This window comes from Octopus bimaculoides, chromosome 2 (genome assembly GCF_046866305.1).
Source record: "Octopus bimaculoides isolate indiv1 chromosome 2, ASM4686630v1, whole genome shotgun sequence".
In the NCBI taxonomy this organism is placed as follows: domain Eukaryota; kingdom Metazoa; phylum Mollusca; class Cephalopoda; order Octopoda; family Octopodidae; genus Octopus; species Octopus bimaculoides.
In genome coordinates, this window is record NC_142929.1 from 148,697,124 (window position 1) to 148,711,431 (window position 14,308).

The following is a 14,308-nucleotide window of genomic DNA, read 5'->3' on the forward strand; positions in this document are numbered from 1 at the left end:
TTATATCTACCTTAGTATTTCACTGGTACTCAATGTATCGATCCCGAAAGGATAAAAGGCAAAGTCGACCCGGTGGAATTTGAACTGAGAATGTAGCGACGGGCGTGCTAACGATTCTGCCAGCTCACCGCCTTAACAATAATGTTGTTGTAGTAAAGATCGTTTGCCAACATAACATGGCAGTCCAGGTTTAGGACTAATTGTGCTGTAATTTAGCCCCAGGAGACATAGTCTCCAGCTGGCTATACGACAATATATTGTCGCTCGATAATAATAATTATAATAATAATGATGATGATGATGATGATGATTGTAATAATAATAATAAATTAAGAATATGTTAACTCTTCAAGTTACTTTTGGCGTAACTACTTGAAAATGTTTCTCTTCAGAAAAATAATTACTTAAGTTGCATTAGGTAAATAAATAAATTTTGTTAAAAAAGTCACATGCTTCCACAGCAAATAAAAGATATGGAAGTGCATCCCTCCCTCCCTCTCTCCATCCATACACACACACACATGTACACACACGCACACACGCACATGTATGTATATATATATATATGTGCATGCATGTATCTATCTATGTATTTATATATCTATAATAATAATAATAATAATAATAATAATAATAATAATAATAATAATAATAATAATAACGATAATAATGACAGCAGTGGTAGTAGTAGTAGTAGTAGTAGTAGTAGTAGTAGTAGTAGTAGTAGTAGTAGTAGTAAACTTTTCTACTATAGGCCCAAAGCATGAAAGTTTAGGGGAGGCGGCTAGTTGATCGAATATGTCCCTGTGCTTAAATTGTATTTAATTTATCGACCTCGAAAAGTGAAAAGTAAAGATGATCTTGGCGGAATTTGAACTCAAAAGAACGATGTGCACTTCCATATTTTACACTAGCCAGTACACCGGAATGCTTAAGATGTGTGCTGCTAGACTGTTGTATCAGAGGAAATTCCTCATTATGGATGCTGTATGTAAGTTATATGCATTTAGGCTTTCTGCAGCGAAAATCTTCCACCGACTAGTTTAAAGAGCGTATTAATCATAAATGTACACCTTTTTAAATAAAGTAAATCTTTCTCATATAAATGTGTTTTTGTGCACGCGCAGACGCATATTATGGAAAATCTAGTGTAAGGCAAAATAACTAAAATCTATTTAAATATTAGATTATAAATCATTACCGTGGGTGTAATACATTCTATGCTGTTGATGAACGGAGTGTGAAGGCGACGGAAGGAGTTTCCTGATAGATTCTATAAAAATAAGAGAAGGCTGAAACGGCTTCCTTCTCCAGTCATTAGCATAGATTAACTACGATATAAAGCAGTCATGAATTTGATTAGCACATTAGAGAATAGTCTAATTTGAATATTTGTGCTTTTCAAAGGTCACAGTTAATTAAATAACGTCTACTTTATTCACAGCAGAATCTATCCATTAATGCGTTAGCTTAATTCATGACTCTTTTATATTAATAACTGATCTGTGCGATTGACTGGTGGGTGGAAAGGGAGCGTTGTGCGTCTCTGAGGAGTAGTCAACCTGTCAGTCAAGAAACCTCCACACCACTTTTTCCCCCTTTCTGCGCGCACACACACACACACACACACACACACACACACACACAAACACACACACGCACACACAAACACACACACACACACACATACGTACACACACACACATACGTACACACACACACACACACACACATGCACACACAGACACACACACACAAATTCTGAAGGAGATGTTTGTAAATCCAGCCATATATAAGAAAATAGGTAGAGGATAGAGTCAGCAATATACTGAAGTGTCCGGTTCATTCTTATTTTCTTATATATGGCTAGATTTACAAACATCTCCTTCAGAATTTTTCTTGTGTGTGTGTGTGTGTGTGTGTGTACAGAGAAGGGGAGAGAAGATAGGGGGAGAAAATTTTATGCATCAAACTAGAACTTCAGTTACTTATCTGGGGGATTACATACGAGTTTCCTAATACTGTTTTGAAAACAATTTTCCAAAAGAGATCGAAAGTTTTAAAGAGTGTTGTCAATCTCAAGCGCACATTTTCACGAATAATATTGGTTCCAAATTTCGTCACAAGGCCAGCAACATCGGGGGAGGAGATAAATCGATTAAGTCGATTCCAGTGGTTCAATTGGTACTTATTTTATCGATCCTGAAACGATAAGAGGTAAAGTCGATCTTGGAGCAATTTGAACTCAGAACGTAAGGACGGACGAATGGCTGACGAGTGCTGTGCCAGGCATGCTAACCATTCTACTAGCTCACCGCCTTGTAAAGAATATAAATTGATGACACATGAGACAAATGTGAACGGTTAAGTAATCACTAGAGCTGCTAGGAAAGGGATCAGATCCGTTTAAACCACATTCTACACTGTAGAGAGTAGAGTCTACAGAACTCTGATGATCTCGGAATATATATTCCTACTTTCTTGGCACCAGTCAACGGGACCATAAAAAAAAAGTTGTGAATGTTTTCTTCTATATTCTGGCTGAATCATGAAAGATTCATTGGATAATGTCCGAGATATTTCTCTCTGAAAAAAAAAAATATCAACAAAAAATAACTAAAACTGGATGGTCAGCCCCCACCCCGAACATTTCGGTAGATATCGTGGTCATTGGTTTCTCAGGTTTACTCAATCTGAGGCTAAACAATAATATAAACAGCATAAATATATAACCGCCGAACAGTCCTCAGATTACACCTCATGTGACTTCTTTAAAAGGAAGTTCTACTTCAAAATATAATAGTCCTAATTACGAATTCTTGAAACAATATATATATATAAAAGTTACAGGATGGTCATAGCTGGAGCGCCTTTCGTAATAAGCTGACTGTATTATCGCTGATGTCACGCTAAAACAGCAACAACAGATGCGTAATGAAAGAGACATACATATACATAGACACAACTACATAAACAAACAAACACACGTGTCTATGTATGCGTGCATGTATGTTTGTATGTATAGGAGTTTAATTTGGTCATTAATTATTCCCATGAGAATTTTGTCAAATCAACCTTTTAACATTTTGTTTTACTGTTTTCTCTCGCCTCCACCTGCTTTTCTTAAATACCTCTCACCTTACTTCCTATCTTCCTGCATACCTATCTACTTATTCTTCCCCTGTAAAGTAAGTGTGTGTATGTGTATGTGTGTGTGTGTATAAATATGAAATATATGCATATATATATACATACACACATATACATACATGCATACATATATATATATATATGCATTCATATCTATCTACACACACACACACATACGCACACTTACACACAAAAACATTTTCGATTTCATTCGCTTATTTACCGTTTTTCTTCCCACCTCTCATCATCACCACTACCACCACCGCCACCACCACTACACACTTGTGTGTCCTTTGTTATTTCTTCGTTCCTTGTGTTCCTTTGTCTTGTCCCTCTCTTTTATGATAAGATGTTGTCATTCTATCAGCCCTGAAGGCAACAGTATCTCCTCGGTCACAGTCCACTTGTTTAGGGTTTCAAATGACAGTTGTATTTATTCACATCATTGTATTTCCCACCCTTTTATACTTTAAATTTCACCAGTAAAGAAAAAAAAAATCAGATGTGTCTATTAGGAAACGTTTGGTCATTGAAATTTGTACAGAAAAACTAGGTATAGTATGGAGTAAGCGATATACTGACGAGTCCTGTTCATTCTTATTTTCTTACATATGGCTGGATTTACAAACAACTCCTTCAGAATTTTTCTTTACCGCTGTCAAAGAACTACTTTAGAGTTAGCAAATTGGTGGTGTCTTTCGTGTGTGAAATAGAAGAAAAAATCCAGATTCTTCACTCCTCACAGCAATTAAGTTACCAAAGTATTCTGTGAACTTTCGCAATCGTGAGGGCGTGAGAATGGACATTCAAGTCATGTCATTTACTTTCAGGCACAGTGTATCTAAGATTATCCAAGTGGTATGATGCCCTTCAAAGGAGATTTAGGTGCTATTTCTAGGTGGTCTACGGACTTCGAGGAAGCCCTGTTATTCACACAACTGTTTTTTATGATTGGAAATGGTATATTTCTATTACGAAATTGTATTGTCGTTTATTATGACAAATAGTTCGTAACTGGTAGCCTGAATCCATTGCCCGATTAAACATCACCACCTGGTTTTTAGGGACCTTTACCGGGGCCTGACGGAAATTTCTTCTTTCCCGTTCATTTCTCGAAGTCTCTGACAAGTAAAATAATGCCACCCTTCCTCCTCTAAACGATAAAAAATGCAACAAAGAAACTTCATTTGAAGCAGCTGAAACTGTGTGGTTAGACAGACGTATATATAATAGCTTTATTTTGCTGCTGTCTCCAAGTATATTTTATGGGTGTCTGTGTTCATCATTCTTATGAAATCTGATGTATTGTTTTTGGAAGCTGACCGCATAAGAAGTATTTATTAGATAAAATTTACAATATATAGATATTCCCTCCAAATATGCCTAATGGCGATTCTACGGTCCTCTGTAGTTAATGTTTTCATGCACATTAGAAGTTAATATAAGACACCAACTAAAAGAGCTACATAAATAGTGAAGTAAGAATTTGCATTTATATTTCTTCCTCTCAGTTTGAAGACATTGCATTAGCGAAGTCTTTAGAATGTCGATAGAACGTCTTGCAGTATTTCTTTCAGTTTCCTACGCACTGATTTCATATGTCCGGCATTGGATTTTGCTTTTCATCCCTTGGGGATCGATAAATAAAGTACTAGTCATCTACCAGGGCCATCTCTTCCTGACTCTCTCTCTCTCTCTCCCTCCCCTCTCTCTCTCTCTCTCTCTCTCTCTCTCTTTCTCTCTTTCTCTCTCTTTCTCTCTCTCTCTCTCTCTCTCTCTCTCTCTCTCTCTCTCTCTCTCTCTCTGTAACGTTCTAAGCAAAGGTTACATGTTATCGTTGGCCCAGAAAATTTGTGGATAACATTAACAATATCCTTACAACTCAAGTGACTCATAAAAATACTTTTGGTTCATTCAAAATACTCCTTTTTAAGCTCATTTTCCTGGCGTTTACGTATAAAAACATCAGTTTTCCTCCACAATTTACAACCTTCAGTTATTCTGTTGCATTTATCGGTATCACAATTTATGCATCTAGTTCATCTTATTTTATTCCCAACATTTTCCAAGTTGTATTACATTTTAATATTACCATTAAATAATTCCATATTATTAACGAAACTTCCGAACCGGAAGTCAATTAATTGTTTATTGTTTTTGATCATTTATGAAGAATTAATGATGACCCTGACATTCCTTTTCTGATAAGTTTACCAATTTGGTCTGCTTTATAAATAAAATAGTTCAAAGAGAAGACTAAAGCATCACCTTGAATTACTTCGTTGATATTCTGGTAAAACAGCATTTTACACTCAAGGTGTTGTTGAATGCATTCAAAGATGTTAGACCCTCATAGTTTTTTACTTTTCTCTTTTTACCAAACAGTCACTAATTCTTCACTCTTCTGATTTGTTTGTATAACTACAACGTTCAATCATAGGTGTTCCATGCGTGGTGGCTAATTCTATTGAAACTCGATAACTTAGTTTTGATACCATAGTGAGATTATGCCACATCATGATAATATATCTCTGCTTGCAAAGACATTTCTTTAACTTCTTCCACACGAACTGTTTTCTTCCTGTTCTAATATTTCAAAATATAAACTTGGAGACCTAGATGAAAATAAATAGTAATCTAGAAGCTAATTCCCAGGTATTATTTTCTGGGATATGGAACGGGGAAATCCATAGGTTCAGTGTTCAATGAGGCAATAGTACTACTAAAACCAAATCAATCTGCTAAATGTATGACATTAAACCTGCAACGTGTTTATGGATTGGGGAAAAAATATGGAGCTTAAATTAGTTTTCACAATTTATCTTACTCATTGCTAAAACATTTCACAGAATTTTTTCCTTGTCATATTCGTGCTGAAGTCCCTTTTAATTATTGATGACAAAATCAAAATACGTTTTGATCTTTTATTGCGGTCTCAAGCGTTAATTCTATAGAGTGTGTTGTTGATAGCTTTCTTTCTTCCTTTTTGTCTTTCTTTCATTTTTTTTCCCCGCGAAAACTGCATTTGCACATTTATCAATTGGAAAGGACACAATTCTCACCACTAAACTTTTTTTTTGTTATTTGTTTCCAAACTATTGATATTAACGTCATTTTCGACCTTTCAACCAAACTCAGTAGTATGCAATGCTAATGGAAATAGAATTATAGCCTAACAAATATAAATAAATAAAATAAAATATATAAAAACCATAAATAGTACGCAGTCATCTAATGAAGTGCTGTCTTAGACTGATTTGGGGGTTTATCCACTCCCATAAAGTATTGTGAACTACAACCGCACATCGAAATTTTACATGGATAAGAATCTTCGACAGTGCAAGATAAGTGAGATAATATGAACTCCAGTGTCCATTCTATAGACTCGAAACTGATCCTTATAGCGTTATAAGTGCCTCTTCCCTATAATAGATTAAAGATGCTCTATACTGCATTTTAAGAATTTATTCTGTTGACTTACAGCTGACCCTCAGAGCTTTATAAGTACTATCTATTTTTGCCTTTGACTTCCAGTTGATCTTTACAGTTTTATAATACCCATTCTATTGGCTTCTAATGCCTCCATGCTGAGCTTTACAGTTTTATTACTATCCATTCAGTTGATTTCAAGTTGATCCTTACAACTTTATGAGTAATGTACATTTGATTGACTTCCAGCGTTATAAACTTCTTTGGAAACATTTTAGTTACTCATTTTCCAAGAAACATTAAAATGCACTCTATAATGACAAGTGACAACAAGTTGTGAATACGAGAATAATAATATTATCTTTTAAGTATTTTCTGTCTCAGAAATAACAACGCTAACGCCAATTCGAACTCGTGACTAACAAGATGATAGTTCATTATTTTAGTCTCTCGGTCATTATACTATAAATATTCTTAATATCTTGCTACAAGTTATTTTCTGTTTTATCTCGTAGTTTCTTACGTCCAATCCAACATGCTGAGAGATACTTAAATCGAAATACCGGTATTATAATTTATCAGTTGACTAAACGTTTTTGTTTGATTTATCACTCATCAAAATATAATATAATTTTGGAAATGGCAATTGGTGGGAGAAGTTTAGCATGGGGGTGGTAATGCTGTTATCAGAATTGTTAGTACCCGTATATGGTAAGAGGATAGCAGAACTGCCAGAGATATTATGACCTATAGGTCATAACATCTTCTGCTATTTGTTCTCTTAATATTTTGAATTCAAATGTTGTCTAGTTTCATGGTACGTTTCAACCTAAAGAGGCTGGTAAAATATGTATTGAGGTCGATGTTGTTAACGCTGTTGGCTTCTGGTCGGTTATGATCGTTGCAGACCAATGAACAAAGGGTTTAAGTCTGCAATTCTGTATTTCTCTTATATTGATGGAACAGAGATCCACATCACCCGATGCAGCACTTTTCACAAGTCTAGGACATAATTTATAAGAATTTGTTTGCTATTTCTAGTAGGGTAGGCCATCACCTAGATTCTCCTTTGCAGTCATGGAAGTGGAAACTGAAAGTCTTTGAACTTGATCCCGCAGCATGGCCACTAATTAAGGACTTAACCAGGAAAGATTAGAAAAAAAGAAATCCCTTTTCGCCTCTTCATTAAAAGAAATGTAAGTAGCAACTGTAGCATTTACACCAACGAAAAACAAAGAACAACCATTTTAATATGCACAATATTAGATACCGAAATATGAGGAGATCATGCACTTAAGTTGCAAATCATTACTATCTCTAATTACATCTATACAAATGTAAATTAAATTATTTTGTATGGTTTAAAAACAAAGCATTGAACATATCTCAGTATAACTCAGTATATCGGTTTAATCTTACCTGTTTTAGCAACAACTGTGTGTATGTGTGCGTGTGTGTGTGTGTGTGAGAGAGAGAGACACAGAGAGAGAGAGTGTGTGTGTGTATGCAAGATTTCTTTTCATCTCTAAACACAAGGCCTGAAATTTTTGGGGAAGGGGCCAGTCGATTAGATCGACTCCAGTACGCAAATGGTACTTAATTTATCGACCCCGAAAGGATGAAAGGCAAAGTCGACCTCGGCGGAATTTAATCATAGACCGTAAAGACAGACGAAATACCTATTTCTTTACTGCCCACAAGGGGCTACACACAGAGGGGACAAACAAGAACAGACAAACGGATTAAGTCGATTATATCGACCCCAGTGCGTAACTGGTACTTAATTTATCGACCCCGAAAGGATGAAAGGCAAAGTCGACCTCGGCGGAATTTGAACTCAGAACGCAGTGGCAGACGAAATACCGCTAAGCATTTCGCTCGGTATGCCAACGTTTCTCATTTCTTTATTGCCCACAAGGGGCTAAACATAGAGGGGAAAAACAAGACAGACAAAGGTATTAAGTCAATTACATCGACCCCAGTGCGTAACTGGTACTTAATTTATCGATCTCGGAGGAATTTGATCACAGAACGTAAAGACAGACGAAATACTGCTAAGCATTGTCGCCCGGCATGCTAACGTTTCTGCCAGCTCACCGCCTTAGAGTGTATGCAAGAATAAGTTACAATGCAATACAAACATCGTTATAATTGACCATAGTTCAGCCATAAATTATTGATCTTTGATATAGGCATAAGGTCTCATTTCTTAATATTTTATTTCAATTATTAGCTAAATTTTAAAATAGAACGTTACTTTTGTATAAAATTGAATGATTGATGGACGTAGAAAATCTTTTTAGAAAGTGAAATGCGTAGTCGACAACAACGAAACCAGGACTTGAAATGGCACTACATTTTTATCACTCCCATAAAGGTAAAAGGCATTGTCGATACCGATCACGTTTGAACTCAGAAACTAAAGCGATGAAACTAAAATATCGCTAAGCCTTAATGATGTTGCCAAGTCACCTTTTATTTTAAGGCTGTGGATTGACAATTGTGAAGGTCAATTTAAGTCAATTCATATAACGGGCCCACAACCTGCAATGGTATGGTCGACTTTGCTTTTTAGTATTCTTGAGTTATTAAATTAAAATGACAGTCTATATATTGGAATATACCCTCACTCCAGAATAAATGAAACCGTGCACAAAAAATGAATATATAAATATAAAAGTAACATAATAAAATACGCTAGAATTTAAAATAAAACTAATAAAATAAAATTAATCATTTTGGTTTCGACTCTTTACGTGCAGAATTCGAATGTCACCGAGGCCTCACTTTCACTATTTTATTTTTTATTTTTTTAGGTTGTCGGGGCTTGTACTATGCAAATATTAGGAACAATATAAGCGATTATTGTTCAAGCTCCCCAAAATATGAAATCGTGTGTCTATGTTAGAAAATCTAATTTTAACAATAATTATATGTTTGTGCTTGTTTGTTGTTGCTTAGCCTTGATCAATCGTGAAGAAGCAAAGTTATGATCAGAAACACTCCTGTCGTTTTTGAGCAATCTAAAATTGAATTCTCTATCGTGCCTTTCCCTTTTGGAATGTGGCAGGATGTAACTTGAGGGAAATTATGGTGTTACGTATACAGAGTTATTCAAAAGTCACCTTCTATTTTAGATTTAACCATCCTGGTGCTTTTTCTTTGGGTTTGTCTGAAAGAAACAGTTTAAGTAATCGATCCACAAATACTCCTGGAACTGAAGGATAATATTCTATGAGAAAATTGAGCATCGGAGCGAAATACCTTTTACTACGGCTATCAAAGATCACTGCCAAGGCATTTGTTTGCACAAGGTTTTACTCCACAAGTAGTTCAAAGTAAATTGCAATGTCTAAGATAAATATATATGAAAGGAAAGTTTAGGGAATTTCTTAATATTTTATTTTAAATATCTAAATTTTAAAATGGAACATTACTTTTGTATAAAATTGAGTGATTGATCGACGTAGAAAATCTTTAGTTGAAAAATTATTTCTTATCGCTAGAGATGAAATATAAATATCAACATTAAGTATAAAATCACATGAAAAGGAAGTACTGGACCATGTTTTGTAATGAAAGCATCGTGTGGTTCACACAAAATCTGTACAGGGACCATACTGTAGTGCAGTTGGGAAAAAACCTTGATTGCTGTACCCCAGAATAACAAAGGACTGAAACTATTGAAATAATACTTGTTTTTAATTTAAACTCAACAACAGTAATTTTGAGGGTGGAGGCTGATCGATACTATTGATCCCAGTACTAGATCCCAGTACTTTATCATTGATCCCAGTCTTTATCTCATCGATTACCGAAGGATGAAAGGTTGTAGTTGGTATCAGAAGTATTTGATCATATACAGTCGGAAATGTTATTGCTAGGTAATTTGTCTGATCATTTCACGTTTCTACCAATCTACTCACCATTAATCCCCATTACAATTATAATAATGTTTTGAAATTTCGGCATAAGACCAACAATTTCGGGAGTGAGAGGTAAGTCGATTACATTGATCCCAGAACTCAACTGATACTTATTTTATCGCCCCCGAAAGGATGAAAGGCTAAGTCAACCTACGTAGAATTTGAACTCAGAACGGACAGACGGATGAAATACTGCTATGCATTTTACCTGGCATGCTAACAATTGTGACAACTCACCGCTTTAATAATAATAATAATAACAATAATAATAATGATGATGATGATGATGATGATGATGATGATGATGATGATGATGATGATGATGATGATGATGATGATGATGATGATGATGATGATGATGATGATGATGATGATGCATTTTTGCTCTTCGAAATTTCAGAATCTATTTTGCAAAATATTTAACTGGTATGTAATATTCCACCGAAAAAATATTCATGAGAGCACTCTGTTTCGTATACAGAGATGTTTTATTTTGGAATGACATGTTTACCATTTGTAAACAATCAAAATCTGATTGTGTCAGTTAATTAATCTACTAATAAAGATTGTCATGGCCTTTATTTTATTAGTCTGGGCTTCAGGAAGGAATTGTATTCTTTTATTTGTTTCAGTCATTTGACTGCGGCCATGCTGGAGCACCGCCTTTAGCCGAACAAATCGACCCCAGTACTTATTCTTTGTAAGCTTAGTACTCATTCTATCGGTCTCTTTTGCCGAACCGCTAGATTATGGGGACGTAAACACACCAACATCGGTTGTCAAGGGATAGTGGGGGACAAACACACACACACACACACACACACACACACACACACACACATATATATACATATACATATACATATACATATATATATATATATATATATATATACGACGGGCTTCTTTCAGTTTCCGTCTACCAAATCCATTCACAAGGCTTTGGTCGGGCCGCGGTTATAGCTGAAGACACTTGCCCAAGGTGCCACGCAGTGAGACTGAACCCGTGGTTCCATGTGGTTACATGTGGTTCCATGTGGTTCCATGTGGTAAGCAAGCTACTTACCACACAGCCACTCTTGCGCCTCTACAGCTTTCGAAAATCCTCTCGAAGTTTGAGTCAATAATTATACTAATCTATCGTTCCTCCATTAAATGAAGTGAACTAGTTTAACCATTAAAGGAGTACTTCGTCATGGCTCTTGAGTTCACAAATTACAGATTCGATGTGTCAGCATTTCTATCAGCTGATATGAAATACAGGTACAGGGTATATTTGTGGGAAAACGACTTTATGATTGATCACACAATATAGTATCTTTGAGAAATAAATCGAGACACCGTCACAATATATATCAAGGTTGCACACACACCCTATCTCGTACACCCACCTTCTCTCTCCTTCCTCTTTCTCACTTCCCGTAAACAACATACAATTAAAACCTTTACACAGCTTTTACGAGTGCTGCCCATCCTAATCTCTGATAATCTTTTATTACAACCACGCATTTATAGCGCTGTTGAAACTGTTTACCAAATACTATTCTTTGACTTCAGAACCATAAAATACTTTTGTTATGAATAATTGCAGAAAACTTAAAGGAAATAAAAAAATGTAAAGCTCCTGAAAACACGAACAACCTAGATTTCATTTGGAATGTAGCCATAGGTGCAGATATAGCTGTATGGTTTCAAGTTTAATCCTATTGTGAAACCCCGGCCCGACCTGTGTCTTGTGAATGAACTGGTAAACAGGACCTGCGGACAAGCTCCTCGTGTGTGTGTGTGTGTGTGTGTGTGTGTGTGTGTATGTGTGTGTGTGTGAGAGAGAGAGAGAAAGACAGACAGACAGACAGACTTTTTGCTTGTGACCCACCACCATTTGATGTCCGGTGTTGTTTTGTTTACGTTCACACAGCATAGTTGCTCAACAAAAGGAAACTGATGGAATGAATACTAGACTCTAAAAATTAAGTGCTATGGTGAATTTGTTCGACAAAACCCCTCAAGGCAGTGCTCCACCATGACCACAGTCTGAAGCGCATAAAAGAATCTCACTGACTGACAAAAGTTTTAACAATCGACATCAATGATTACTGTTACAGACTTACAAGACTTCAGCACTCTGCAACAATGACTTTCTGATAGGTTCACAAAATTTTGACACTACTTAAAGTCAGAATCTTTCCTTGAACATCAACACTCAAAATTTCCCTATTTATCACGTATTACTCATAGGATACGGTTATGCAAATTCCAGCTAGACATCGACTGCATAAACCTCACTCCCCTGCAGAGGATACAAGCTGTAACCTTCCATTCGGCCGTTTTCAATCCACAGTCGTATGAATCCTCAGAATGCCTTTACAGGTTTATCTGCGTTATTTTTAGGCCTGCCAATCCACGTTGGCTTAATACTAGTTAGACGAGATCCACCTATTGCCTGGTGTTGTAAACAAGGCCATCAACACTAAGGTATTGTTTATACTTGTTAAAATTAAAAAAACTATCAACTATTGGGGTTCAGTTTACTCGATTAAAGCCTTCTTTCTCATTTGACCTGCCACTGTTAGAAATATTTATTATTATTATTAAACCACCGAACACTACAGAAGCCTGAGATTTTGTATTCGATTGTGTCCCACAGCGAGAAATCAATGAATGAAGCAATCAATCAAATCAGCCATTTCTCTCCTACTATGGTTAAGCCTTTCTCTTATCCCTTCTATAATCCCAGTTCTTCATGGGTGTTTGTAGATGTTAGAGATCATAGATGTTAGCGAACAATAGCCTTTGTAATGTCACTCGTATCTATGTATGTACGAGGGGGGTGCTGAAAAGTTCCTGGCTTTAAGAATAAAATCATAATTAACTGATCCTCCTGTATTTACTTTTACCCAAAGCTAGGAAGCTATCGGCACCTCCTCGTACGTACACACACGCACACACACACACACACCCATGCACACACAAACACACACAGAGAAAGAGATCGTACATAAATTAACCTAAGAGGACTGGTGGCAATTTCACTGTAGTCTTTCTGTTGCTTTTTGTACACTCAAGTATACACATACGCACGAACATAGATACATACTGAATGCATTTCGCATTATGATCCTATTTAATTATTATGGATCTTTCGGTTTCTTGTATAATTATTATATTTCAAATTAATGATTTAAATATTTAAAAACAAACTGAATAACAAAGAAATCATTAAATTCAAATGAATCACACAGAGTTATGCATTTTACGATAACCGAAAGTTTGTTTATTATCAAATTCAACCGCTGTTACTCCCTCGCACTTATATGTCCCATAATCGAAAGATCGTTAACTTCGCTAATTGAACAGCTACGACAGTTACAGATATTGGTTTTTTGGGGAAAATATCGTCAGTTTGTTCTTCATAGACGGTATTAATCTCTTTCGGTTTAAATTGTCGAAATATGAAGGTGACTTTGAGTATGAAGTATCAACCACTTTTAACTGCTTAAGATACTAATAAATATGTGAATAGAATAAGCAAAGATATCTGGGTGTTATGATGATGATGATGATGATGATGATGATGATGATGATGATGATGATGATGATGATGATGATGATGATGATGATGATGATGATGATGATGATGATGATGATGATGATGATGATGATGATGATAATAATAATAATAATAATAATAATAATAATAAAACATTGGCAGAAGTTTTGTTAATTTGAGCTATAAGTACTTGAATGGTAATCATTTTTGCTCTTCGAAATTTCAGAATCTACTTTGCAAAATATTTAACTGG

At 35.6% G+C, this 14,308-nt stretch overlaps 1 protein-coding gene across 4 annotated transcripts in view; it reads right to left on the reverse strand.

The window, feature by feature from the left end:
* The window catches only part of LOC106874939 (uncharacterized), a 231,779-nt gene that overhangs the window by 64,867 nt on the left and 152,604 nt on the right, over nucleotides 1–14,308 (reverse strand). The gene's annotated exons all lie outside the window — the stretch shown is intronic.